Below are 27,849 nucleotides of genomic sequence, written 5' to 3' on the forward strand. Positions count from 1 at the left end.
GTTGGGATGAACTAATCTAGAATTAATGTGGCAGTTTATGTAGTTCAGGATAAAATGATTTCTTTGCATCACTTCTGAATGTAGCTTAAACAGTTATAGATTTTTCATTAGTGGATGAACAGAATATTTAATTAAATGTACATTAAGCCTAAAATACTTTCCAAGAGTCTTCATTAGATCCCTTTTATTTCTTTGCTGGAGATAAGATGCAAAGAGACATGAAAGTCATATTAATCTCTATCTGATCTGTTTCTTCTTGGAGGGTATTTTGTATGGCAAGACACTTATAAGTGTCTTGTCTTTGGTAGCAATTGTGGTTTCTAGTTCAGAACAAAGCTGTCTAGTGAGTAATGATTGTTGACAGTTGACAACATCAGAGACTTCTATTAATGACTGGGATATGAATTCACCAAATTGCAGTTAAATTCAAATTATAGATTTATAATTTTAGCTGTAGGGCTTATCACACTAGCATATTTTATTTTTGTCTGTTGAAGGTCTTACTTAAACACACAAAGCAAGGAAATGTTGCATTTTTCACTGAAACAGCATTCTCAACACCAGTTTTCTTGCTCATCCACACTGCATCCTGGTTATAACTAAGTATTGCATTGCATGGGATATTTAAACTTGCTCACTATTTGGAAATCTCTGCTACACTAAGGCACATGAGGTCCCAAATGCCACCCTTATTCAACCCAGTTTACTAGGTGGATTTCAGTCACCTGTGTAGCTGCATGAGTGCAAATGTCCAGTCTGGACAGGTAAAGCTGTTTGCACGTTCTTCAAATGGAGGTATGCTGCACTGGTGGAAACTGGTTTGTAGGAGACTTTCCTTGTCTAGCCTGGGGATTTGTACTGGTACCAATGGCTAACTGGGGCAAATATTATAGACAAGTCCTCAGATGTGAATTTTCTTACTTCTTGTGTCTTGTAATAAGACCGTTAATGCTACTTGAGCATTTTTTGTGGTTTAATTTTCTTATTAATGGTGGGCATTAAAATAACTTGAATGCAACTGTCTGAGATGCTGCCTGACTCAGTGATTAGGGGTTTAAATTGTGGATTAGTCGTAATTATTCTTCTGAAACCATTGTAGTACATTGTTAGTGTGCATGTGTTCATATTTTTTTTAAGTATGTATGTATATATCACTGAGTAGAGAAATATTTACTGCGTGTTTACTTTTTTCATAAATGAAATTAGTGTAGTTTTAAATTTCAAACTTAACTAAAGGCTTCAGTTTTCTTTATGGACAATGTTTTCAAAACGTAATTTTAAATGAGCCTTTTTTCCACATCACTGGAGAATTTGAAAGTAATTTTTTAATTTCTACTTTTTTGTAAGTTCAGAATTACCACTTTTTTAGTTTTAAATTAAATTTTCTTCCTGGACATATGGTATCACTGTGAAACCAACATGCCAACTGGGCAGAGGGTCTTGGAATGATTTTTAGATAGCTATCTCAGAATAGAGAAACAGCCTATATATAGCTCATCTATACGGTGAGGTAATGTGCTCTATGGGGGTGTGACTTCTAAAGCATGCAAATAAGTTGTGTACTAATTTGTCTGCGTAGAACCCAGTGGTGCACTTTAACAGTACTGTTTCAAACGGCACTACATTAAAGCGCACTAGGGAACCTGTAGTGTGCACCAGTAGGGTCTGGGTCTACATTGTCCAATTAATGTGCAACCAGTTAGTTTGCTTTAGAAATCTCCCTTGCCCCCCATAGAGAGCACTACCCCACTGTGTAGACAAGTCCCAGGAGTGTGGCTGCAATAGTAGAAACATGCACTAATGTTTAATGTCTGACTGAAGTTATTTAGAGCCTTGGTAGCAGTGATGCAAACATTAATCAACTTAAGTTGCACAAGGTGAGCATTATTATGCCCTTGCTTATTACGGTGACTTCCAATGGTACAGTCAGAATTGTGGCCCTGTTATGCCAAGTGCTGTCCAAGTACATAGGAAGACAAAATCCTTGCCCTGGAGAGTCTCCTATGATCTAGTGATGGGTTAGTGCTTATGCACAATGTGGGGAGTTGACTTGACAGTGTCTAGGTTTTCCGAAACAGGACCCACTTTCAGCCTCACGATACAGTAGTTTATCTGTCCTTTGAGCCTTCTTCCTCTTCAGTGTGTGGTGGGGCTGGGTCCCTTGAGAATTACTGGCACCCAGTGCTGACTTACACCTCTTATTTAATGAAGCTGCTGGATGTGTCTACACCAGGCCGATCCTCTTTCCTGGATTTCAGAGCATGCACTGCCCTTCATCTTTTTGGATGTAATTCTAGTGATGTCACCACAAAGTCATCAGGCACATGATGTGCAGAGGAGCTAGCATGAAGAAAGGGCAACAATCTATAGCAGTGGGCACCAACCAGTCAATAGCAATTGACTGGTCGATCCTAGAGGATCTCCCAGTCAATTGCAGTCTCTGGCAGCACAGCAGGCTGCTGCTAAGTCAGGTGCCCTGCCTGCCACAGCCCTGGGGGCAGAGGGGTCTCCTCTGTGCTTGGCTTCTGCCTGCAAGCACCGCCCCCACAGGTCCCATTGGTCACAGCTCCTCATTCCTGGGTCTGTGGCCAATGGGAGCTGTGGGGGTGGTGCTTAGACAAGTCTCCCCCAACAGGGGTGCGTTGGCCCCTTCTGGGAGTGGCATGGGGCTGGGTAGGCAGGGCGCCTGCCTTAACAGCAGCCATGCTGCACCACCAACCAGGAACTGGTGGAGGTAAGCGCTGCCTGGCAGGAGGCTGCACCCTGAGCCCACTTCCAGAGCCTGTACCCCTCACCTCCCTCCTGCACCCCAACCCTCTGCCCCAGCCCAGAGCCCCCTCCTACACCCAAACTCCTTCGTAGATCTTGCATCCTTCATCTTCTCCTGCATCCCATCCACTATCCCAGGCTCAGCCCAGAGCCCACACTCCCTCCTGAAACGCAACCCCAGCCAGGTGAAAGGTGAGTGAGGGTGGGGGAGATAGGGCGGGGCCTCAGGGAAGGGGCGGGGCAGGGTAGATCCTGGGTTGCCCTTATATTCTAAAAGTGATCTTGGGCATAAAGGTTGGAGACCACTGGTCTATAGCTTCATCCAGGAAAGATTGCAGGTTGAGTCTGGATGTCTCACAACAAGAATGAAATGATCTGAACCATTTAAAGCAGGGGTGGGCAAACTTCTTTTTTTTTGGGGGGGGCCCTCAGGCCACATCGGGGTGCAACACTGTATGGAGGGCTAGGTAGGGAAGGCTGTGCCTCTCCAAACAGCCTAGCCCCCCTCAGAACTTCCAACCCCCTCTGCTCCTTGTCCTCCGACCACCACCTCCTGGGACCCCACCCCCTTACCATGCTGCTCAGAGCAGCAGAAGCTCACAACCCCATGCTGCTTGGCAGGAGCTTCAGGCCAGAGCGCTGGCAGTGTGGCACGCTGAGGCTGCAGGGGAGGGGCGGACAGCAGGGGAGGGGCTGGGGACTAGCCGCCTGGGCCAGGAGCTCAGGGGCCAGGCAGGACAGTCCTATGGGCTGGATGTGGCGTGCAGACCGTAGTTTGCCCACCTCTGATTTAAAGCCTCAGTACAATTAGGGTGGGCCATTCAAGACTTGCTGGGGACAAACTGCCACGGAGGCATGTGTGTGGAGATGCTTATCAGCTCACTGATTGCATCACTCGTGCCCTTAGACCTAACATGGCTAATTTAACACCCCTGTGGCTTGGTATACTCTCAGATCAGCATAACTACATTGCATAGGCGTGTGAAAAATCCACACCCCTGAATGGCATAGTGTAGAATTCTTCCATCAACCTAGCCATTCCCTTTCATGGAGGTGGATTACCTAACCCAATGGAGGGCATAAGTGTCTACACTGAAGTGCTGCAGTTATGCCACTGTAGCATTTTAAGCGTAGACAAGCCCTCAGTCAAACTAGTGATTAAGCCTGTGCCTGGCTGAACAGTGTTGTGATAAACTATGCTTGTGCTCCCTGCCCACAATAGTACTCACAATAAAATCTAGACTTAAATAAATCTGAGTAGACCGGCTTTTTTGTTTGAAATGTGAATAGGCCCTTAAATGCAGCAGAATTTCTAGGTGTAGCTTCCAAAAAGCCATTCTTAGAGTGGAAGGCTGCATGGAAAAGATTGGAAATCGGAGCAGCTAATAAAGATTCCATTTTATAATTAGGGTATTTTGATTTCTGGTCTAATTGGTAGAAGAAATGATTTTGCTATTTTTTTCAGCTGTGAGGAAGTAACTCTGCTCTTACATAAAGGCATCCTACATCTGTGGAAAAGCACAGGGCTATGATCAACGTTCAGCTAATAAATTGGGAAAACTTCTACAATATCCTTTCCAGTAAAGGAAACTCTAAATGTGGTGGGGAAGGGGATAATGGGGGAGGGAATACAGCAGCCGACTTGTGTGGTAGGTACATTTCTTGGAAGTAAAGTAAATAAAGGTGCTCTGAAATGACGAGAGCTGCTGTACCTTGGTTTCAATGTGTATTAAGTTATAATACACACTTTCTGTATAACCAAGTTGATGTTGTGAAAACACTGAGCCATGAGTCTAAGGGGCTGAGACTGCCATTGAACTACTGGAGGAGAATCCACACTCATTAAATAGCTTTATTCAGCTTTTGAAGTTGTACCAGAAGAGACTGTGTATGCATCGGAATCAACCTTTGTTCTGATGTTTTCCCTTTAGGGTTGGAGGCCTAGGTTGTAATCCACTGTATTCCTGACTACGGGGAGGTGAACGCTTACAGTACCTGTGGTGTCAGGGTAATTTTAATGAACTGTTCTGCTAAACCACTTAATCTGGATTGTTGCAGTACAAGCGCCTTCTTTTATGACTTAATACTGGGTTTGTATTAGTCTCTAGGTTATTTACTCTTCCTTTTATATTCCACTGCCTGGTCAACAGCCTCTGTACATCAGACAGTCTTCAGATGGGACAACAGGGCAACTGCCCAAGGCCCTGAACATTTGTCTTTGCTGACATATGAACAACCAAATGATTTACCTACCTTACAATGGGTCCCTGCATGCCACTTGCTTCCTACTTCCCCGACCACCCAAAATACGTTGGTTGTGTAGTGAGGTTTTTACTGAATTCTTGTGTGTGCATAGGGCTGGCTATTGCTATACCCCAGTGGGCAAAATAGATTCATTGACAGGGAGGAGGGAGCCAGGAGAGCTGATCTTCTCGAGCAGCTGCTGTATTAGGCCAGCAAGGTATATGTCTAGCTGTGATTATAAATCTCCAGTTTAATATCACCAAGCAGCATTTTTGTTTTAACCAGACCATACCAAGAGATCTGGATTCTCTGTGATCAGTAAGAGGTTTTTTCTTTTTCTTCAGAGTGATGGGGTCCTTTTCATTCTATTCCCATTTTTAATAGTTGAATACTTTCAGATCTGCTCTAAGGGGCAAATCTGGACCCCATGTTAAGCCAAAATGGACTTGTGGGTGTGGCACAGGAGGGATGTGTGGGGTGGAGTGGGGAAACAACCCTCCAAATTGCACAGCTGCTCCATTCCACCCCTTACTTCTGACCGTGTCAGAGGAACACTGTAGAGCAGGGGTTTGTGGAATCCACAAAGCATAGCCTTCAGATTGTGAAATCTTACAGCTATCAGGGAAAAAACCATCATCAGAATGCCTAAGATGGATATGGCAGTAGGGGCTAAGGAAATTGGCCTTAACACATATGGCTGTTCTTCCCCCCCACCAGAGACCAGAAAATAGAAGCCTGTTTTTAGCAGAATTCTGATGCTCTCAATCATAGCAGAATTTGTCCCATCTACCAGAGCAGTTGTTGCATGGTGCATGGAACTCAGAGGTCAAGGCAGGGCTGGCCATTAACTCTTTGTAGACCCCCATGGCAGACTCCCTCATCCCACCCCATCATAGAAAGCTAGGCAGATAGTGATGGATTTCCTCCCCCATCCACTCTGCAGAAATAGATTCTTAGTAAATTTTCTGGAAGAGCAATTTTGATCCTGACTGTTACACATCTTAAAGTGGTGGTAGATACAGCTAAAAGGTACAGCTTCCCTGTCAGGAAAGTCCTCATGATCTTGTGGGGGGTTCTCTCTCAGATCGCTTGCTGAAAATCCAGTTAAGTCTCTTCTTTGCTTGCTAGGAATCATTGTCAGAAGTGGAGATGGCAGTATATGAAATTTCTCCAGAGATTCACCCTCTCCAAATGGCTGAGGTCACAAAAGTCAACAAATAGTTAAGCTGCAGTCCCATAGAGGCAGCTTATTCCTTGTTGGGAAGGACAAAAGAGGAGGTTCATACATGGTATCTCTCTGCCAGTGGAACAGGAATGAACACCATAGTGAATATAAGTCTCATGGGTTGAGGATCCTACTTGGGGACCCATACAACACAAGGTCTGTGGTCCATAGAGCAGTAGCTAATGGAACTCCAAATGCTCAGTCTTAAGGGAGCTACAGCTAGCTCTGCAAAACCAACACATCCTTGTTATGTCAAATAACCGAAGTGCAGTAGCCTGCACAAATGGAAAAGTGACCACAAGGGACATCAGTCTGTTTCAGGATGTATACAGACTGTTCCAGTGGGTGCAGTGAGGTATCCAGACAACAATCCAGCTAACAACTGATAGCAACAGGGTGGATTGGTTAAGCAGGATGAATGGTCTCTAAACCAATTAGTTTGCAACTCACTTAGGAAAAGCCATGGGCAGGCCAAGAACAGACCTGTTTCGGTAAGCAAACAAAATTCCAACAGTTTTCCATAGGCCTTCACTGGAAAACAGTGGCAGTGAATACTACTCTCACAGGTCTGTCCAGCCAATTTGATACCTTTCTATGTTTTGTTACAAACAGTGCAGAAAATCTGGAGAGGGACAAAGTCATCCTGCTTTCCTCCCCCACCTTAGTGGCCAAGAATGCTTTGCTTTTTGGACCTGGTAAACCAAACAGAGCAGACTTCTCTCAAGCCCAATTCAGGATCCAGAGCTCTGAGCATAGCAGTGTAGCTGAGTGGAAGTCTTTGAAGAGGGCTGGATTATTTGACAGTTTCCTAGTAGCTAAAACTTCTGTCGTGTGTTCTATTTCAACTCCTGGGGCCAGCTCCAATGCTGGTGCGAGGAAAAGGGTATAAATCTGAGGAAAGAAGACAGATCTCCTATTGGCATGGATGCAGATTATGTATAGAGGATAGGTGGATGCCTTGCCTCCAGTAGAACAGGAATGTCCACCACAGTGGACAAGTATGTACTCTTAAGTCAATGCTTTCAGTTCCTTTGGATTCACAAACTTTCCTGTCATTGAAGAAAGCAGCAGAAATTTTAACAACACCTAAGAAATTTGTTTGCCCTACATGGAATCTGAATGTGGTACTACAAGCATTAATGTGGGCATTATATGAACCTCTAAGTTCAGTGTTATTTCCTTACCATTTATGAAGGATCAGCAGGCCTCCTATCTGAGGGGGGGAAAAAACATAACTAAGCAAAATTTTCCTTTCCAATACATCTTTGTATTCAGGCCTCACTCAGTTCCACCTAAATTACTCCTGCACAGTCAGGCTTAGACTCAAGAACGTTAGAGAGAAGATGAAATAATGTGTCCACTCCCCCGTCCCCCAATCTTGGAGTGGTCACTACTCTGCTGGTGTTACAACAATACATGTATAAATTCCTAGGAGATCTTCATTGCCAGACTTCTCAGATTCTCATGCATTGCCTATGTCAAGTCCAGTATTTAGTAAACTGAGGTCTTTTGTCTTTGTTTTTGCACAGGTAGCAGTAAGTGTTCTAATAAGTGTAGATACAGCAGAAGTGTTTATACCCTCAAAGGCTTTGATGCAAATGTAAAATCTTCTCAACACCTTTCTTCCTTCCCATGAGTACTTAAAGCCTTCTTTAGATTGTGGGAGGAATTGTTATGCAAGACACTAGATCTGTGTAAGAGGAAGTGTCTGAACCTGCTTGTACTTCAAGGGCAGACACTGTATCTTCCTCCTTTATCCCCTTTAAAGATCAGCTTTTCTCCTTTTTGTTTGCAGGAAGCTTCAAGCTGCTTTTCCATATCACAAGCTACAGGAAAAGAGGCAATTATTTTTGTATTATGGGCAGCAAATCCTTATGGCTGGCAGCAATGTCCAACCACCAAATACTTGACAGGATGGTGAAGGCTATTTGGTCTCATAGTGTCTCATAATCTCAGTCAGTGTGAAATTGGATGATTATATCTGCCATGGCTCCTTATTCCCACCCATTCTGCGAACTAGGCTGTGTTGACAGTAGTTGGACTGGAGAAATACTTTTGCAAACATTTGCACAATGTAGTGCACCTGGAGATTTGGAAAGGCCTTGTTAGGAGGTCTTCCTTAAAACACTTATCTATAGTATTGTTGGACACTTTTGGAAGGATGAGGGGAAAACTTACAGAATAGGTTTTTTTATGGGATTTATTTTCTCACTCTCCTCACTTATATTTAACCAATTCAGTCTCATCTTAACAGGAGATGATATACTTTTCTTTCATCTCGGCCTTTTGCCCTCAAACCCTCTCTACCCCTTTTTCATTAAACCCTGCTATGTTCTGCTAGTGGTTTTTGACATTTTTTTCCCCAACTTTAAATGGACAGTAAGAAAAGCAATGCATTTTCCTGTCTTGCACAATCACCGAGTTGAACGCTGCCAGAATTGCATCTCCTTTCTCATCCCTCTGAAGGTGACTGGAGTGTTAAGAGCTAGGAAGTGCCAGAATTTGGTCTATTTTTTTTTCAGAGTAACTGTGTAATATATTTCTGCATACAGTGTTTGTGACAAGTGTTGCTGGTTTTTGTTTTTAACGTCGTGGTGTACAGGCAATAAAGATATGGCTAAGTCTATAGACCTGAATGCTCCAAGTTGTCAGACTTTTCTTGATTAAGGAAAGCTCAAAATAGAAGCATGTTCTGCAATATAAGACCAGAACCCAAATTCAGTCTTAGTATAACTGGGTAAAATTTCACTGAGATCTGTGTGTGGTTACAGTCACTTACCAACAAAGCTTAACTTAGCCCTAATTTTTTTTCTTTCAACGTGTCTATAATAGTGTCACTTCTCAGGGGATGCTCTTCTTCTCCTACCAACCATTAAGGAAATGAACATGTCTATCCTTTTTAAGCTCTTTTTGAAGAGACGCCAATTTTTTTTTCCACTAACGTGGGCCAACATTTTCTGTTTATATTTTGCTTCACTTAAATCAGGTAGGTAAGAGCCGGAAAGTCTTTTAAACAGTAAACTAACTTTAAACTGTAAAATTCAAGAAATGAAAATGGCACATGCCAAAGAAAAATGCCAGTGTATGTAGTTTTTTTTATTAAGGATAACTGTTGAAAGTGAACTAGAATGTTCTCTTAAAAATGCATAAGATTATTGAAGAGCCATCAAAATAATTCATATATAGACTTAAACTCTATTTAGAGTAATAGTTGAACTCTCTCCTCTCCTTTAAAACTCTTCATAAGTTTGTCCTGGCATGTAGTTCTGCTCTCAGCTTACTCCTTCTTACCAGAGGCTTGCCACCTTGCTGCCTTTTTATGGCTCCTTCTCACTCCTGTCTTGGTACCACTTTGTGCAGCACCCCAGATGCCTAGAATAGACCTCTGGTATATGCCAAGTTCCCTCTGTCTTCACCTTCCAGAAACAACTAAAACCTCACTTTTCACTTTAGGCACGATTGTAATATAAAAATAAAGGCCCTAACTGAGATCAGAGCCCCATTGTGTTAGATACCAAACATACTTAAAGACAGTCCCTGCTCCAAATAAATTATCTAAATAGGACAAAGTGAGGGGATGAAGTGACTTGCCCAAGATCACACATTAGGTCAGTGACCAGAGCTGGGAATAGAATCCAGGCCTCCCAAATTGTATTCTGGTGTCCTGTCCACAAGACCACACTGCTCATGTCCCACTCTGTGTACTGGCAAAATGTGTTTCATCTGCCTCTAGTGGCAGGTCCATCTAAAAGATAACAGCCTTCTACTGGTACCAGTCGCTCCACTAGCTCAAGTGGTAAGGGACTGTGCTGTGGGTCAAAGATGCCTATCCTGCTTATGACTCAGTGGGGCGGGGCCTAATATGATTCTACTTGATGGAATGTTTTTTTCTTTTTCAATTTAAAAAAGATCAGAAGATGAAATTATAAAAATCTACATTAAAAATGCATCATTGTTGCAAAGTCAAGCACTCAGAAGTAGGAAATACTTGCATTAAGGTTGCCTGTGCATATGCATTATGGCATAGCCTTTTATTTCACGATCAATACTTTTCCCCACTGCCCATAGGATTCCTGCCTCATTCAGAATGGTTCCTTCAACATAGGCTTTTTGTGGTTTTTTTTTTTTCCTGATATATAATGTATTTATACTATATAGTTCCATTTTAAGTGACAGGTTTCTTGAAACCTTTCCCTACCAAATTAGTCCACAGAAGAACAGAAAGACACCCTTGTTTCTGCTATCCCGTTTTACATATCCCTTGTGGCTTTATGGAAATGTCATTTCTGTAACCTCCCAAGTGGTATGAATCCGAGTTTTAGATGCTAGAATGATTTGGGATATGCTTAATGCTTTTAGCAAGAGCTGATCCTCTTCTTTCCAAAAAATCCTCTTCATTAGGTTAGAGAAGAGGTGGTTGTTCTAACTTTAAATTCTAAAGCTGTATGTAAGGAAATCAATACTAATTCTCATCAAGTGGCAAAGAAAGGAGCCCTGTCTGAGTACTCCATTTAGCAGAAAAAGCGTCTTAAGATCTTTTCAGCTTCTTCACTGAAAAAGCAGACTAGCTCAGTAACCAGCATTTCTACTTGATAGAATGATCTTTCCAAACCAGCTGTTGCTTGAGTAGCTGAAAATCTGTCCTTGCTCCTGTCTTCAACATGCTTACTTTTGGCACTGCCATAGACTTAAAAATCCGTCACTGCTCCTAATTGACTTTGAATCCTGTACCATCTTTTCTATTCTTCCCATTGCCAAGGAGCAAAGTGGTTTTACTCTCAGGCAACACTCCATTCACTAAGGACTACAGGATTTTGAGCCCAGAGTAATTTGGCAAATGAAGGGGCCAAATTTATTCTTAATATAACCGCTTTTAAATCGTCGGAGGGACTGCAATCATCATGGTTACATCACATGTGAATTTGCCCCAAAGATCTTAAAACAAATGCCTATTTGGATGCTCTGTTTTGCCTCTTGCTTTTCCAGTGTGATAACCTGGTCAGTGGTGGAGCCTGAAAGTCTAGTTCTGCAGCTTAATATGTTTAGGAATATTTTCCCCTCATCAATCTGAAAAGCAAACTAAAATTGAAAGTCAGACCGGTGATAGGTGAAACCAGAAATGTCACAAGGAGCTGCTTTGTGCATATGTGTGTTTTTGTTTTTTCTAAACTGCAAAATGTCCCCTTACTCCAGCAAATGTTCTCTGTACCCCATGCTATAAATGTCCAGTTTGGCCTGTCTCTGTGGCTAGGCCTATAGCAGGCTTTGCCCCTCGTTGCCACTCCATTGGTGGAAACAATAGTGGGAAGACTAGTATAGGTAGGGCTTCAGGTGGAACTGGCAATTACTACCTTGAAACCTAATTTGGAACTCTGATTTCTTGTAGACCCTCTCCTGAATCACTGAGTTTATTTATAATCTCTTTGCTTGCCCTGGTAGCTGTTCTTAGCACATCTTATAGTACATCTCTGACCTGTAGTTAAGTCTTTAGGTAGGATGGAGATTTTCTGAAATCTAAGGCTTGGCTGTCCTTTCCAGTTTCTTTTTGATGAAGAGGTGTTGAGTCCTTAGTTCCACAGGCAAATGAATTATGTATGGGATACTAATATGATAGTATTCTTCAGCAGTCAGCCCAGCTTAGCATGTGAGGGTGAGCATGTGTGTATCTTTGTCCTCACTCTCCTGCTCCGTTTTTGTGAGCAGTTGGACTTTTGAGAGTGGCTAGAATCAGAGCAGAATGCTCTTCAAAATTCTCTATGCTGCCTCTGGAAAAGAAAAGTAGATATGATGTGCTTGTTACATGTATCTGTGAACCAAAACCAAGCTTGTATGTCAGATTTTAGTCCTTCAAGCTATGTGGGTGATGAACTCCCTCCCTCCTCCCCTTTTTAGGATGGAAGTGGGTTAATCCTAATGATCCCTTTTTTTGGTCTTGTTCAAGTTGTCATTATAGGGATTAGAGAGAGGAGTTGTACTGATGGAAATGCAAACTGGCAGTGAGAATACAGGAGCCAGTTATTTTTCTAGACAAGATGTCATGTATCCCTACATGTGTTAAAATATTTATCATGACAACACAGAATGTAGAATGCTTTTTATTTTATTCTTTTGGTATAATTTCCTTTTTTCTTTGATTCTGCTATAATGTTTTGGGCTGAATGGCTTCTCTCTAAATGAAATAAATATGAATTTTTAACTGTTAGCCAATTTCCCCTCTTCCCCCTCACCCCCTTTTACTGTCGTTAAAAGCTTACTCCATTCACCCTGGTGTGTAACCAAGTAGACTTGAGGGAGCGTTTCAGCTTCTGTAGTGTCAGAGAAAGGGAAGGAGTCCAGGCCCAGCATTATAACTCCATCTGCAAGGAGGGGTTAGATTATAAAGATCCTGTAGCAATCTTAGGCTGATAGAAATTGTTTTGTAGTATTGTAAACTGCTACTAGATCAGGTAGATCTAAAGTTCTCAAATCAGCCTGTGCACATGATAGACATTACATTTTGTATACAAACCATACTGTTTACACTTTTTCTGTTTCCCTTCCCTGATCTGTCGGTCCATCCACACTTAGAGTTGGGCAGAGATGTCTCTTTTTTTGCATGTCTGGAAAGTGCCTAATGTATCATGAGTGCTACCACAAACAGAGGTAGATTAGAACAGCCGTTAAGGGCTGTGACAAAGTAAAGCTCCCCTTCTCGGCTTTGCTCAGGCCACTTCTGTAAAACCGGAGTACGTTCATAGTGTAGAAGTCAATTTTTGGGAACAGCGTGTATAAAGTTGAGTGCATGTGTCAACACGAAGCACATTAATTTGGCAGTGTGTGGCCACAGTACCGTGGCAAGCGTCGACATTCCGAGCAGTGCACTGTGGGTAGCTATCCCACAGTTCCTGCAGTCCCCACTGCGCACTGGTATTCTGGGCTGAGCTCCCAATGCCTGATGGCACCAAAAATTTGTTGTGGGTGGTTATGGGTAAATATCAGTCAACCCTCCCGCCTTCCTTCTGTGCAGGCAACAGCAGACAATCATTTTGCGCCCTTTTCCCTGGATTGCCCAAGCAGACGCCATAGCACAGCAAGCATGGAGCCCGTTCAGCTCACTGCAGCAGTTACGACCATTGTAAACACCTTGCTCATTATTGTGCAGTTTATGCAGAACCAGCACCTGAAAAACCAGGCAAGGAGGCGATGGAAGCACAGTGATGAGGACATGAACACAGATTTCTCTAAAACCACGGTCCCCAGCAATTTGGAGATCATGGTGTTGCTGGGACAGGCTTATGCCTTGGAACACCAATTTTTGGGCTCGGGAAACAAGCACAGAGCGGTGGGACTGCATAGTGTTGCAGGTTTGGGATGATTCCCAGTGGCTCCAAAACTTTTGCATGCGTAAGGGCACTTTCATGGAACTTTGACTTGCTTTCCCCTGCCCTGACGCACAAGAATACCAAGATGAGAGCAGCCCTTACAGTTCACAAGTGAGTGGCAATAGCCCTGTGGAAGCTTGCAATGCCAGACAGGTACCGGTCAGTCGGGAATCAATTTGGAGTGGGCAAATCTACTGTGGGGGTTGCTGTGAGGCAAGTAGCCAATGCAATCATTGAGCTGCTGCTATCAAAAGTAGTGACTCTGGGAAATGTGCAGGTCATACTAGATGGCTTTGCTGCAATGGGATTCCCTAGCTGTGATGGGGCTACAGACGGAACCCATATCCCTATCTTGGGACTGGACCACCAGGGCAGCCAGTACATAAACCGCAAGGGGTACTTTTCAATGGTGCTGCAAGCACTGGTGGATCACAAGGGACATTTCACCAACATCAACGTGGGATCGCCAGGAAAGGTTCATGACTGTCATGTCTTCAGGAACTCTGGTCTGTTTAAATGGCAGCAGGAAGGGATTTACCTCCCAGACCAGAAAATAACCGTTGGGGATGTTGAAATGCCTATAGCTATCCTTGGGGACCTAGCCTACCCCTTAATGCCCTGGCTCATGAAGCCATACACAGGCACCCTGGACAGTAGTCAGGAGCTGTTCAACTATAGGCTGAGCAAGTGCAGAATGGTGGTAGAATGTGCATTTGGACATTTAAAGGGTCGCTTGTGCAGCTTACTGACTCATTCAGACCTCAGCAAAACCAATATTCCTAATGTTATTGCTGCTTGCTGTGTGCTCCACAATCTGAGAGAAAGGGGGAGGCTGATGCAAATAGCCTGGCTGCTGAATACACACAGCCAGACACCAGGGCGGTTAGAGCACAGCAGGAAGCTCTGTGCATCAGAGAAGCTTTGAAAACCAGTTTCATGACTGGCCAGGGTACTGTGTGACACTTCTGTTTTTGTTTCTTCTTGATGAAAACCCACCCCCTTGGTTTCCTCTAAATTCCCTGTAAGCCACCTGCCCTCTCCCTTCAATCACAGCTTGCTTGCAAAGGAAATAAAGTCTCTCTCATTTAAAAAACATGTATTCTTTATTAATTGATTATAAAAATAGGCAGATAACTCACAAGGCAGACCGTGTAGGAGGGAAGGAAAAGGCCACTTTAAAACTTGTTGAATGCCAGCCTTCTGTTGCTTGGGCTGTCCACTGAGGTGGAGTGATTGGGTGTCCAGAGTCACTATCGCCTCCTCCCCATGTTCTTGGGTGTCTGGGTGAAGAGGCTATGGAACTTGGGGAGGAGGGAGGGTGGTTAAACAGGCTGCAGCGGCAGTCTGATCCTGCTGCCGTTCATGAACCTCCACCAGACGCTGGAGCGTGTCTGTTTGATCCCACGGTAGCCCAAGCATTGCTTCATGCCTCCTCTGATCTTCCTGCTGCCACCTCTCCTCATGTTCATTGGCCTTTTTCCTGTACTCTGCTATTGTGTCCGTCCACGCATTCTGCTGAGCTCTGTCAGTGCCGGATGGCTGCATGAGCTCAGAACGCTTCATCATGCGTGTTTTTTTTTTTCCACCGCCTTATCTGAGATACACTTTGGGACAGAGGAGGGAGGCTTGAAACATTTTCAGCTGCTGGAGGGGGGAAAAAGGAGTGAAGTATTTAAAAAGATACATTTTACAGAACAATGGCTATACTCTTTTTCACGGTGAACAACACTATTCACATTACATAGCACATGTGATTTTGGTACAAGGTCGCATTTTGCATCTTATATTGAGTGTCTGCGGCTTTGGTGTTAGATCAGACACAGTGCCGGGCAACAGAATTCGGCTTGCAGGTGGCCATGGTAAGCCATAGTCTTTCGCCTTCTGCAACCTTCATAACAACAGCAGCACCCTCCTGTCCCATACAAAGCAAAGCACATTGAGTTGGCCATTTAGTGCTGCGGTTTTCCTGTTAATGTGCAGCAGCAGAAAAAAAACTACCCCTCACCACATCCAATTCTCTGGGATGATCGCTTTACCCCTCCCCCCACTGCATGGCTGGTATCAGGGAAGATCCCTGCTAGCCAAATGCAAACAGCTCAGCGCCGGTGGTGCCCACACCCCCAACCGCGTGGCTAACTGCAGGAAGGATTTCTTTTCAGCAACAGGCAAACAGTCCAGTAGGAACAGCCACCTCTGAATGTTCCCTTAATTAAATTCCCCTATTTCAACCAGTTTACCATGAACAATATCTCTCTCCTGAGGAGAACAGAGATAAAGAACAGGTGTTGCTTGAATGCCAACAAACACTGGGACCATACACTGCCAGGCTTTGTCATGCAGTGGTGCTAGATTACTCACTACTAGCATGGTAAAGTGTCCTACCATGGAGGACAGAATAAGGCTGCTCTCTCCAGAAACCTTCTGCAAAGGCTTTGAGTACTTCCAGGAGAGCTTCATGGAGATGTCCCTGGAGGATTTCCGCTCCATCCCCAGACACGTTAACAGACTTTTCCAGTAGCTGTATTGGCCACAAATGCATCCCGAGTCCTCAGGGATACTTAATCATTAAATGCTTGCTTTTATAACATGTATTGTATTTAAAAAGGCACTCGCCAGAGGTCCCTTCTCTGGCTTCGTTGGGTTGGGAGGGTGTTTCAGTCAGGGTGATAAAAAGATCCTGGCTGTCGGGGAGTATGGTGTGCTGTGCTCTCCTCAAGCTTCTTCTCCTCCTAATGTTCCCTGTCCGCAAAATCCTCAGGCATGGCAGAGAGTACCCGATCATCAGAGTCCACTGACAGGGGTGGGGTAGTGGTGGCAGCCCCCCCTAGAATTGCATGCAGCTCAGTGTAGAAGCGGCATGTCTGGGGCTTTGTCCCAGAGTTCTGTTTAATTCTTTGGCTTTCTGGAATGCTTGTCTGAATTCCTTAAGTTTCAGGCAGCACTGTGTTGCATCCCTGCTGTAGTCTCTGACCCTCATGGCCTCATTTTTTTTTTTAAAAATGTTTTGGCATTTTGTCTTTTGGAACATAGTTCTGATAGCATGGATTCCTCTCCCTATACAGCGATCAGATCCAGTACCTCCCGTTTGGTCCATGCTGGAGCTCTTTTTCAATTCTGGGACTGCATGGTCACCTGTGCTGACGAGCTCGCCTGGCCAAACAGGAAATGAGATTCAAAAATTCCCAGGGCTTTTCCTGTGCACCTGGTCAGTGCATCTGATTTCAGAGCACTCTCCAGAGCAGTCACAATGGTGCACTGTGGGATAGCTCCCAGAGGCCAATACCTTCGAATTGCGTCCACACTAACCCTAATTCAAAATAGCAATGTCTATTTCAGCGCTTGTTGGGGAGGGGTACAGAAATCTGTTTTAAGAGCCCTTTGGCAAAAAATGGCTTTGTGTGGACGGGTGCAGGGTTAATTCGATTTAATGCTGCTAAATCCAACATAAACTCGTAGTGTAGACCAGGCCTCAGATTGTGACTCCAGGCCTTGGAAGGGGAAAAAGAGCTAATTTTCTTATGCCCTTGAGTGTTTTGGGCTTTGGATCAGGTCTTACTAAGGACTTACTAAATTAAGTGAAATTGCAAATAATATGAAACTAAAAAAATCTTGTAATTTGAAAGTACTTATCTGACTTTCATCTTTAAGAATCAGCTGTAGTTTTTAATCATACATAACAGTGAAACTATTTTGCAATGTTTGCTGCAGATTCAGTAGCAAAATTCTATAATGTGCTTAATCAAACAGATTGCTATCAAATGGATCCTCCCGAAAGACAAGTTTTACTGACAAAAAGCGCTGGTGTGGACAGTGTTTTGTGGGCAGGAGACGCTCTCCTGCCAACAAAGAGCAGCTACACTGCATGCTTTACAGTGGCACATCTGTTCTGCTACAGCCGTGCCACTGTAAGGTGCGCAACATAGCCTAAAATTTTTGGAGCTTCTGAATAAGTCTTCCCACAATATGAGCAGCGGCATTTAATTTGTATAGCCCAGATAAATGTTTGTACTCACACTGGAATAGTTACTTATGCAAGTGTTCCCACTGACACACACAGGAATATTTAAGTGAGTTAGTGCTCATTTATGTAAGCAACACCTCCCTAATCAGGATATGGAATATGCATGGAGTAAGATGCTACTTAGTATGGGCAAGAGAGGCAGAATCAGGACTAAATAGGCATTTTCACTGGGTTTCTAGTTTGTGTCATTCACTTCTCTTCCACAGAGATGAAGAGATGTTTTTTGGGGGGTTAATATTTCATAAGAACAGCCATACTGGGTCAGACCAAAGGTCCATCTAGCCCAGTATCCTGTCTTCCAACAGTAGCCCATGCCACTGCCCCAGAGGGAATGAACAGAACAGGGGAATCATCAAGTGATCTGTCCCCCATTCCCAGCTTCAGGCAAACAGAGGCTAGGGACACCATCCCTGCCCATCCTGGCTAATAGCCATTGATGGACCTATCCACCAAGAACTTAACTAGTTCTTTTTTTGAACCCTGTTAGTCTTGGCTTTCACAACATTTCACTTCAAAACAACAATAATAAAAATTAGCAGCAATGCTCATTTCCTGGGACTAAAATTCTTGTTTCAAAGAAACATCAATTACTTTAACACATTCTTTCTCCTTGACTTGACTCTTAAACATTTCTATAAAACTCCTACATATATTTTTCCTGCCCTGAATCTATTTATGCATGAAGTTAGAATTAACACAAACAATGCTTTCCAGCAAGACTTTTATCAGTTAAATTAATACGATGCGACATGCCATCAAAATACATAATTCTTGGCTCTTTTCTAGAGCACTTTAATACAATACGCCTCTTAATTAAAAGTTCAGAACCATCCCCCCAAATTATTATACATTGTTTTGTGGTCACTGCCTGCTGCAGTGTGGAAAGATTCTTAATTGAAAAGGTTTTACTCAAAGAAAAAGGACGGATCCTGCCAAGTGCTGAATGGTGGCTGTGAAGAGCTGGGTGCACTCCACTCCCCTCCCATTTAAGACACTGCTCAGCTTCTTGTAGGAGGTGTTTAGCACTTCCCTTGTTTGAGTCCGATGGTGACAAAGGTAGGAGGAAAATACTTGTCTGCTTCTGTCATGCTTCAGAATTACACAATCTGAAATGGCAGTGTTCCATGATGGTTTACTTTATGCTCAGCTCATTTTCTGTTTTCAACAGTAGACCCTTTATCTCTTGCACTGTTCTGTCCCACTCAAGGGCCAGATCCAAAGCCTGTTGAAGTCAATAGGATGCTAGGTACTTCACATCCCAGTCCTATGATTTGGTCTGCAAATCACTGCAGGCAGAAGACTCAAACGGTAACCCACTGTTAGTCTAGAAGTATCTGTACACATGAGTACATGTGGCTAGGACTATAGCTTGGTGCTAACATAATCTTCTATCCTGCAAATGCTCACCAGTGGCAGAATTCTCAATAATACCACATTGTGCAAAATTCTTGTATTGCAGTAGGACAGGGAGCTTGAATTGTAGGCACCACATTCTCAGGTGTGTGTTCCACAGGACACAGCAGCTGCTGGGAGTGGGGGAAAGCAGCAAAGACCTTCCCATGGCATCTCTGACCCCCGGCCCTCTCTTTCCCAAACATACTAACTCTTTATCACAAGATATGTGATTTCTAAGTAAAATTAAGCCTCTCATGATCCTGCGAGAGAACTCTCTCAAAGCTCAGGATTTTTTTCCCCCAGCCCCACGAGGTGGGGCTCTGGCCGTCTGCCAGGGAAGTGGCAGATGGGACCCCACTGCAGCCCCCCCTCCCCCAAGCCTGGGAAGAGTGAAGAATCTTAAGAGAAGCAGTAGTGAGGCTGGGAGGGCTGAACTATGGCCTGGGAGCTGCAGAGGGGCTGAAGTGAGGAGGTGGGGTCCAATGCGGTGAGGGGCTGAATTAATGGTGGGTACTGAGCAGATGGGGTGAGTGCTGGGTGAACAGAGGGCAGTCGGGTCATTGGGGTAGGGGGATTGAACTGATGGGCAGATGAAGGGGGTTGGGCAACTGAACAGAGTAGGGGGCTGAATTGAGGGGAGGTTGGGTGGGGACAGAACTGATGGGGCTGGGGGGCAGGATTAATTGCTGGGTAGGATATGGGCAGATGTGGTGAGCTTCTCCAGCAGGGGTCAAAATCACTGTATCCTGCATAGGTGCTGACTCTGGGCACTCCAGAGAAGTGGGGATGGGGCGCACTTGGGGAAAGGTGTGGAACTGGGCAGGAAGAGGGTGGGGTGGGAATGGAGTGGGGTCAGGGCCTAGGGCTAAGCAGGGGTTGAGCATCCCAGGGGAAAGGAGGAAGCTGGTGCCTGTGTTATCCAGTACATGTGGGAGAGCTCAACAATCAAGAGACTGACCTAAAAAACCACATCCTTTTTTAAAAAAAAAAAAAACTCATTTTTTTTCAGGGGGAGAGGGCGAACTCATGAATTTTGATCTCTTGAAGTTGACAACACTGCTTTCCTCATTCCCCTCCAAGAAAAGAGGCATCTAAGGAAGAAAACTGCTGGTTCCTGGGTTGTTTTTGTGTAGAGGGGGAGGGAGCAGACCAGCCTCTGAGTTACTGGGCTCTTCACAGGCTGGGAGCTCCACTCCCTCCTTCCCTGATCCTTTTTTGAAAAATGTAGTAGGCCAGCCTGTGCCCTTCAACTCCTCCCTCTGCCTCCCTGGAAAAAGAAGGTTGTTTCCACGACAAAGTGCTCTGTCAGAAGCTCCTGTTCCTTGGAAGAAGGGAGAGGAGCAGCTCCGCAGACCTCTGAGGACTAGCAGCAAAGGCCCTCTGGGTGACAGGAGTGTAGCAATAATGGAGCCCTGCAAGGAGCAAGGGCCAACCAGAATTAATTGTATAGGGTGTGGGCAGCCTAGGCAGGGACCATCCATTTTTTCCAACCCTTCCCCTGGTGTGACACAAGAAACCAAGGCAGGGGCTTCCTCACCTACCCCCCTTGACTCTAGGGATCAGCCCCATCTTTGACAGATTGCAAGCCCTGTTTATTTAATTTGCACAATGAGGAAACAGTCTTAAATACAGGTTGTAGAATTTAAAAACCAGTAAAATTAAACAGTTATAGTATGATGCACAATAGCCCACTTGTTCTGCATTTTATTTGTCACATTAGACGCTTTGAAGATTGAAAGGTATGCACATGAGTAACTGAACTCATGGGCAATCCTATTAGTTCAGCAGGCCTTATTCATATACTTCCTGTCACCCAAATTTTAAGTGTTTGCAGGGGTGGGATCTGTTGTGACAATTGGGTCTATAGTACCCCAAGCAGGCAAGAATTTTTACACACAAATTTGGCCTACTTTTAATAACAAATGTTATAAACAGGTGCAAGAAAACTAGAAAAACTAAATTGGTCCAAACAAAAAGGCCTACTGATATAACTCAAGGACTGTTAGTTTCATACTTGGTAAACAAGAAAATGTGGATCCAGAAATTAGTGAACCAGAATTGATGTCAGATGCTGGGCCTAACTGGGAGACAAAGAATGAAGGGATCAACTATGCCACCCTCTCTTCACCCCCTGTTTTTTGGGGAGATCTCAAAAAAGAAACTTTGAAAAATATTGTTTGCTCTCGACTCGTCTCGTCCCAGCTCATCTCATTTTTCCCAACCCCAAGATGGAAAGAGCAGACCAGACCGAAGGATTTTCTTCCTGAGAGGAAGGCTGTCAGGCCTTTCTTTTATTTAAGGAACTTTATTCTTCAACTGAGTTCTGAAGTCATATGACTTCCAGTCCTCACCCCATAAGTGGGGATATCTGATTGTCGGCACCAGAGGCTCCAGTCAGAGGCATGTAGAATTCTGTTTTGTCTCCATTTCCTTTCTGCCCAACTATTCTTCCTTCTGTTCTCTCTCTCATTCTCTTGGCTTTTCATCAGATCCTGAAATCAACTGTACTGCATACATCAGCATAGCAAGATGAGATGGCCCATCCAGATCCTCCCTATCTAAGGAGAGAGGACCCAACAAGATGACATCCCTGACAGGGATGCGAGCCAGGGTCCAAGCAACAGGTGTTGAGGCCAACCTGCTAGCACAAAGCATCCATTCATGACTGACCAGCTGCCCAGAGGTCCAAGAGCAACAACAAAAGCTGTATTACACCCCCCCCCCCACCACCTTTTCTGTTCCCTCTCTCCTCAAACTTATGTCAGTCAGTCTCTTTAAAATAGAAATGGATATCCTTCTTGCATCAGGACTGAGAGTAAAATTAACCTTTTCTTGTCATCAAAAGTTATTCGTGAAAAGAAGAGTGATATTTTGCCTCCAAAAGGCAAAATACTTTAATAGTAGGGCTGTTGATTAATCACAGTTAACTCACATGATTAAATCAAAAAAATTAATTGCAATTTTAAAAAAAACCCCACGATTAATCAGGTTTAATCACGCTGTTAAACAATAGAATACCAATTGAAATTTATTAAAAGTTGTAGGATATTTTTTTACATTTTTGAATATATTGATTTCAATTACAACACAATACAAAGTGTACAGTGCTCACTTTATATTTTTATGACAAATATTTGCACTGTAAAAATGAAAAACAAAAGAAATAGTATTTTTCAATTCACCTCATACAAGTACTGAAGTGCAATCTCTTTATTGTGAAAGTGCAACTTACAAATGTAGATTATTTTGTTTGAGTGCAGTTATGTAACTGCAAAAAAAAAAATATAGAACTTTAGAGCCTACAAGTCCACTCATTCCCACTTCTTGAGCAGCCAATTGCTAAGACAAACAAGTTTATTTACATTTACAGGAGATAATGCTGCCCGCTTATTTACAGAATAAATAAGGTGGGAAGAGGCAGGTTGGGAGGTAAGGCCTTAGGGGAAGGAGTAGAGTGGGGGCAGGGCCTTGGGCAGGGCAGGGGTCAAGCACCCCATGGCACATTAGAAAGTTGGCACCTCTGGTTTTCTGATGGGTATGTTGCAGGAAATGAACTGTTTTAAGCAAAGTAAACACTTTAAAAATTGCTCTGAAAAAGTAAATCATGAAACAGTGTGTATATTTGTGTGTTGTATCTATGCTGGTTCCAGGATATGAGAGACACAAGCTGGGTGAGGTAATATCTAAATGGAAACTCTACAACATGAAGAAGGAAACCAAACTTAACAGCATCATCTACTTCCTGGGCAACTGCAAGAAACAAAACTTCATCCCCAAATGACTCCTCATGAATAATCCTCTGACTCCTACATACAAAAAAGTTGGTCCAATAAAATGTTCTCTCACCTTGTCTCTCTGTTAAACGCATTTTAGAAGAGCAAATTTCAGGATGGTGTTTGTGACCGCCACCGTCTTGGCTGACGCATTGGGGACTGGCCTGGGGACTGCCTGAGCTAATAGGATGAGGTAAAGAGCCCAGGTTCTCTAGCAGGGGCTGTAACACTTACATATTCTGTTGATCAGGCCCAGAGGGGGACCTGTGACACACCCTGATCAGTGGGCTACATTTACAAATCTATTTCCATAGAGTTTGTGTATATATCAGGTGCAGCAGTGTTTTTTCTTCTAGCTTCCTATATATTTATATTTCAAGATTCCCTTTTTCCCTGAAGATGAGCTCCATTGAGCTTGAAAGCCTGTCTGTCACCCACAGAAGTTGGTCCAGTAAAATATTACCTCACCCAACTTGTTTATCATATCTTGGGACCAACACAACTACAATGACATGGCAAATTTCAAATTGATTGTTTTAATATTTTGTTCCAGTATCTTTGCAGGTATAGCAGTTAGGCTGTGAAATCAAGATATATCATGTCTACTGCTTCCCCCCCATCCACTAGCCCAGTAATCGTCAAAGAAGGTAATTAGGTTGGTTTGGTATAATTTGTTCTTGAGAAATCCATGCTGTCTATTCCTGTAAAGAAAATCCTTAACTATTGCAATGTTGTACTTGACCTGCTCAGGAAAGTCCTGATCCTGCAAGTTGCTGAGCAACTCTTGAGAGGTGCTGAGAAGTCTCAGTTCCCATTAGCTAAAATGGGTGCTGAGGATGTGCTCCATGGCAAAGGAGGCACTCTACGTCTTGCAGGATTGGGGCCTGAGCCACCTCACTTCCATTGACTTCAGCAGTTGAGGGTGCTCATAGTCTCTCAGTATAGAGCTATAAAACTTGCCTGTGGCATGTGTATCAATATTTTTAGCTATGTAGAAATAAAAGGTCCTATATATTTAGCTTTTTCTTCATTGCTTAATTTCAACAAGGCTCTTACTCTTTCTGAATTCTTGCTGGCTGGTGGGATATGCTAACATCTTGGGACACATGCCTATTTTTCTTTTCGTGGTATAACCATATAAAAATGAGCACCTTGGCACATCATAATCGCAACCTAAATGTCCAGCGAGCCAGTCTGCAATTTGGCAAAACAATAGTTGAAAATAGTGGGGAAATTGTTTGGTATTTATAGTAGTCTGATATATAATCACATTGCTTTTTATTCTTTTAATCTGTGACCAGCACCAATAAACTGAATATTCACTTTAGATGAGATTGCGCTGTGGAAAGAGAAAGCAAATTTAGCTTGGAGGAATTTTACATTTTTAAGAGGTCCAATTGCTATAGTGTGTGCTACACTATTTATAGAATAGGCCTGCTGTAAATACAAGACTGAATTCATGCTTGGTGTTGATCTGCAGCTCTGTCTTCCTGCCTCCCACCTCTGTCCTCAGCCCTCAAGTGAATTATGCCTTGTGTTCAGTATAGAGCCATCTGTTTCCTTATATACTCTAAACTCACCTTTCCACTCAGGTCAAAATGCAGAAAAAATACATGTGGTGACTGACTCTTGTGTTTGCAAATTTTGCTTTCAGCGAAAGATCCATAGTTTCTAGCAATGTTGCACTGGTAGAGACCCTGTAGAATATTGCCTGAAACTATGGAATACCAGATGAGTCGGGTTTTTGTAAGAGAAGTAGATGCATAGTAAGATTGGCTAGAGGTCTACGTGAGTGGTTCAGTATTGTGACTGGAGTTAGACAAGGGTGTGTTGTCACCAATCCTTTTTGCATTAGTAATAAACTGGGTGAGGAAGTGGGCAACAAAGAGCATCATAGCTGGTGTAAAATAAGATTGTGTAACTCACCTCTACTAACTCGACTTTGCAGCTGCTGATGCTTTACTAAGTATGACATAGAACAGAATGATTGCCCTTACAGCAGAGGTAGAACAAGAAGCAAAAAAATTGGATTGAAAGTAAATGCTGAGAAAACCAGGATCCAGAAGGTAGGAATTTGGACAGCAGATGCAAAGGTGTATGTGGATGGAAAAGAAATCGAACGGTAGAGTTCTGCTATCTGTAGACTGACATTTGAAGGTGGCTGCAGTGAAGATACTCATGTGTGATTAGGAAAAGCAACCACCACTGTTGGAAGGTTGAATAACATAAGAATGGCCATACTAGGTCAGATCGAAGGTCCGTCTAGCCCAGTATCCCGTCTTCTGACAGTGGCCAATGCCAGGTGCCCCAGAGGGAATGAACAGAACCAGGTAATCAAATGATCCATCCTCATGTCACCCATCTGGTCAAACAAAGGGTCTCCACACCAAACTACAAGTCAGAATATACCATGTGATTGCTCCATAGAGTAGCCTGTTTGGTACAGAGACTTGGCTGATGACAGTGGCTCACAAAAAGAGATGGGAGGCTGCCCACCACAACTAGTGGGTGACCATAATCCATGGAAGAACTGAACTGCCTGATGTTTCAGAGGCACAGGAGGAGAAGGCAAAAGGATCCAAGGAATTGGACACCTCAGAGCGCAAGTTTATCAGGTGTCAATCAGTGTGTGCTTAAAAGATAATGGGCAGATTGGATTGTTTTTTGGTTAATGTTGCTGCCTCATACCTGTAGGTTTCTTGTCTGCCCCCAAGCTGACCCTGGAATAAACATTGGAGTTGAATTTTGTTTAAATACAATCAGTTGGAAGATAGAAATTCAAAGGATGTCTCAACATCACAATATGTATTACAAATGTTACTGTTTTATAAGGCTAAGCGATTACATTAGCTCTTCACAGATTTACAGAATAACATTGTACATGTGAATGAGCTTGTGGGGCTCAGTAATTCAGTTGCCTCCTCCTGGATGAGTGCTTACTACTGAGTGGCCCATTGAAATCCATAGGATTATTCAAGGAGACAAACACCAGGTAGTGAGCATTTGCAAAATCTGAACACTAGCAGGTCGGGAAGCTTACATTGCTAATGAGCTGCCTTTACAAGTGAGTTGGTTGTTCAGTCTCCATACCTCATACCTCAGTCACCTATGCTTTTGTTAGAGGGAGACCTGCCCAGTAGGGTACTTCTACACCAGGGGTGGGCAAACTTTTTTGTGGCCCAAAGGCCACATTGGGGATGTAAAACTGTAGGGAAGGCTGTACCTCCCCAAACAGCCTGACCCCCAGGAATCCCACACCTATCCAACCCCTCCCTGTTCCCCATCCCCTGACCTCCCCCCAGGAGTCCCTGCCCCTTATCCAACCCTGCCCCACCGCTCCCCACACCTTTACCATGCCCCTCAGAGTGGCAGGACTGGCAGCCGCACCACTCAACCAGAGCCAGCCACACCGCTGTGCTGCCCGTGCGGTGGCATGGCTGCAGGGGTGGGGGACAGCAGGGAAGGGCCAGGGGCTAGCCTCCCTGGCCAGGGGCTCAGGGGTTGGGCAGGACAGTCCTGTGGGCTGGATGTGGCCTGTAGGCCATAGTTTGCTTACCTCTGTTCTACACAGTAAAAAAGATGAGTCTACATGCAATGAAGACCTGTGGTTCTGGCTTCCAGCGTTTCCTCTGCGGGGCTGAAAATAGCAGTGTAGATGTTTGGGCTTGGGCAGGAGCCTGAGCTCTGGAGCCTGGTGAGGGGGAGGACCTCAGAGCCTGGGCTCCAGCCCACACCTGATCATGTACATGGCTATTTTTAGCCTTGCAGCACAAACCTGGGTTATTTGATCCGGGCTCTGAGACTCACTGCTGTGGGATTTTGCTGTGGTGGTACAGAAGTAGCCTAAGCTTCACTGAGGCAACAGTATTTAACTGAGCAGTTTTCAGGTGGTAAAGAGTTTAGATCCCACTAACTTGGGCCTGATTCAAAGCAGTGACTGAAAGATTCTCACTTTACATATAGAAAGTGACTGGTGATGAGATACAAGAAACAGCCCAGCTACATTGGCCTGTTCTCTGCTTCACAGAGCACAATGAAAAGATATAGTGAAGTGCAGTCCTAATCTTCTGTGCAATACTAGGGATTGATTTACAGTTACCACTAGGTATTTTTCTCCCTTACCCTTTCCAGAATTTCCTCCTGGTGTGTAGAGATGAGAATGCTACTGCTAATATCCTGTTTCTTCTGCACCATCTCAAATTTACATTGTAAATGAGAATTTATTTCTGCATTGATATCTTAATTAAATCATTAGTGTGAATCTTATTGCTGAAGGGTGCTGGAGTAATAGCTCTGGAAACTGAAGTGCGTTCTCCACAGAAAGGGTACAGCAGTAGTGCAAGCTGCTCTGCCAATAAGACTCAGCCTTTTAACTAAGTGGTCGGGGGTAGGGAGAGGAAGAATTGATCTGCACATTTTCTTGGACCTCACCTCTCCTTATGAGACTCCCAGCAAGGGTGCAAATTGTGCTGATGGCTTCCTAATGTGGCCCTTGTTCACTTGGAAGTGTACTCAGACCAACATTATTTCACAGAGCATTGAATGGCAATGATTTTCAATCACTATTGGCCTGGGCAGGATTTGAATTGACAGCCTAGAGGCGAGGGGCCCTAGATTTCATTACCAATCCCCTGAGTCTCCCAGCTCCTACTCTCCTCTTTAAAAATTATTCTTTGAGCTGTTCTTTGTTGCAGTAAAGAATGCTAATGGTTGCACAGTCTGTCTTCTGAAAGTTCAGCGTGTGCCAAATTGAGGTTTTTACTCCATTTCTTCACCACTTTTACCAAGTCTCTTGCTCAGGTAAAAATGCTGTTGACTTTCCTGGCAGTTTTATTAGAGGGAAAGCTGAATATAAATGGAGTAAGGACTTCAGGATTTTGGACCAGAGTGAGAACTCTCTCTCGCTGCATAGAACTGAGATGTTTGTCAGTTAATCTTGTAATTCAAGGGTGATTTCTCAGCCTCTGGCTAGGGATGTCTATTTTTTGGAAATGTGACTTGACTATACCAGGATGAGAGAGCCTGATGGCAAAGCCCAAACTGGCTCATCCTGGCTGGATG

At 43.8% G+C, this 27,849-nt stretch overlaps 1 protein-coding gene across 10 annotated transcripts in view; it reads left to right on the forward strand.

Annotated features, from left to right (window-relative positions):
* Positions 1-27,849, forward strand: part of TIAM1 (TIAM Rac1 associated GEF 1) — a 264,451-nt gene that overhangs the window by 20,468 nt on the left and 216,134 nt on the right. For 2 of the 10 annotated variants that reach the window (XM_073362431.1, XM_073362486.1), the window contains exon 2: positions 23,342-23,435. The exons of the other annotated variants lie outside the window; for them this stretch is intronic. The gene's annotated coding sequence lies outside the window, so the exon portion shown is untranslated. The remainder of the gene's footprint in view (positions 1-23,341; positions 23,436-27,849) is intronic. 10 annotated transcript variants of the gene reach the window in all.

The sequence above is a fragment of the Lepidochelys kempii genome, chromosome 1, assembly GCF_965140265.1.
Source record: "Lepidochelys kempii isolate rLepKem1 chromosome 1, rLepKem1.hap2, whole genome shotgun sequence".
In the NCBI taxonomy this organism is placed as follows: domain Eukaryota; kingdom Metazoa; phylum Chordata; order Testudines; family Cheloniidae; genus Lepidochelys; species Lepidochelys kempii.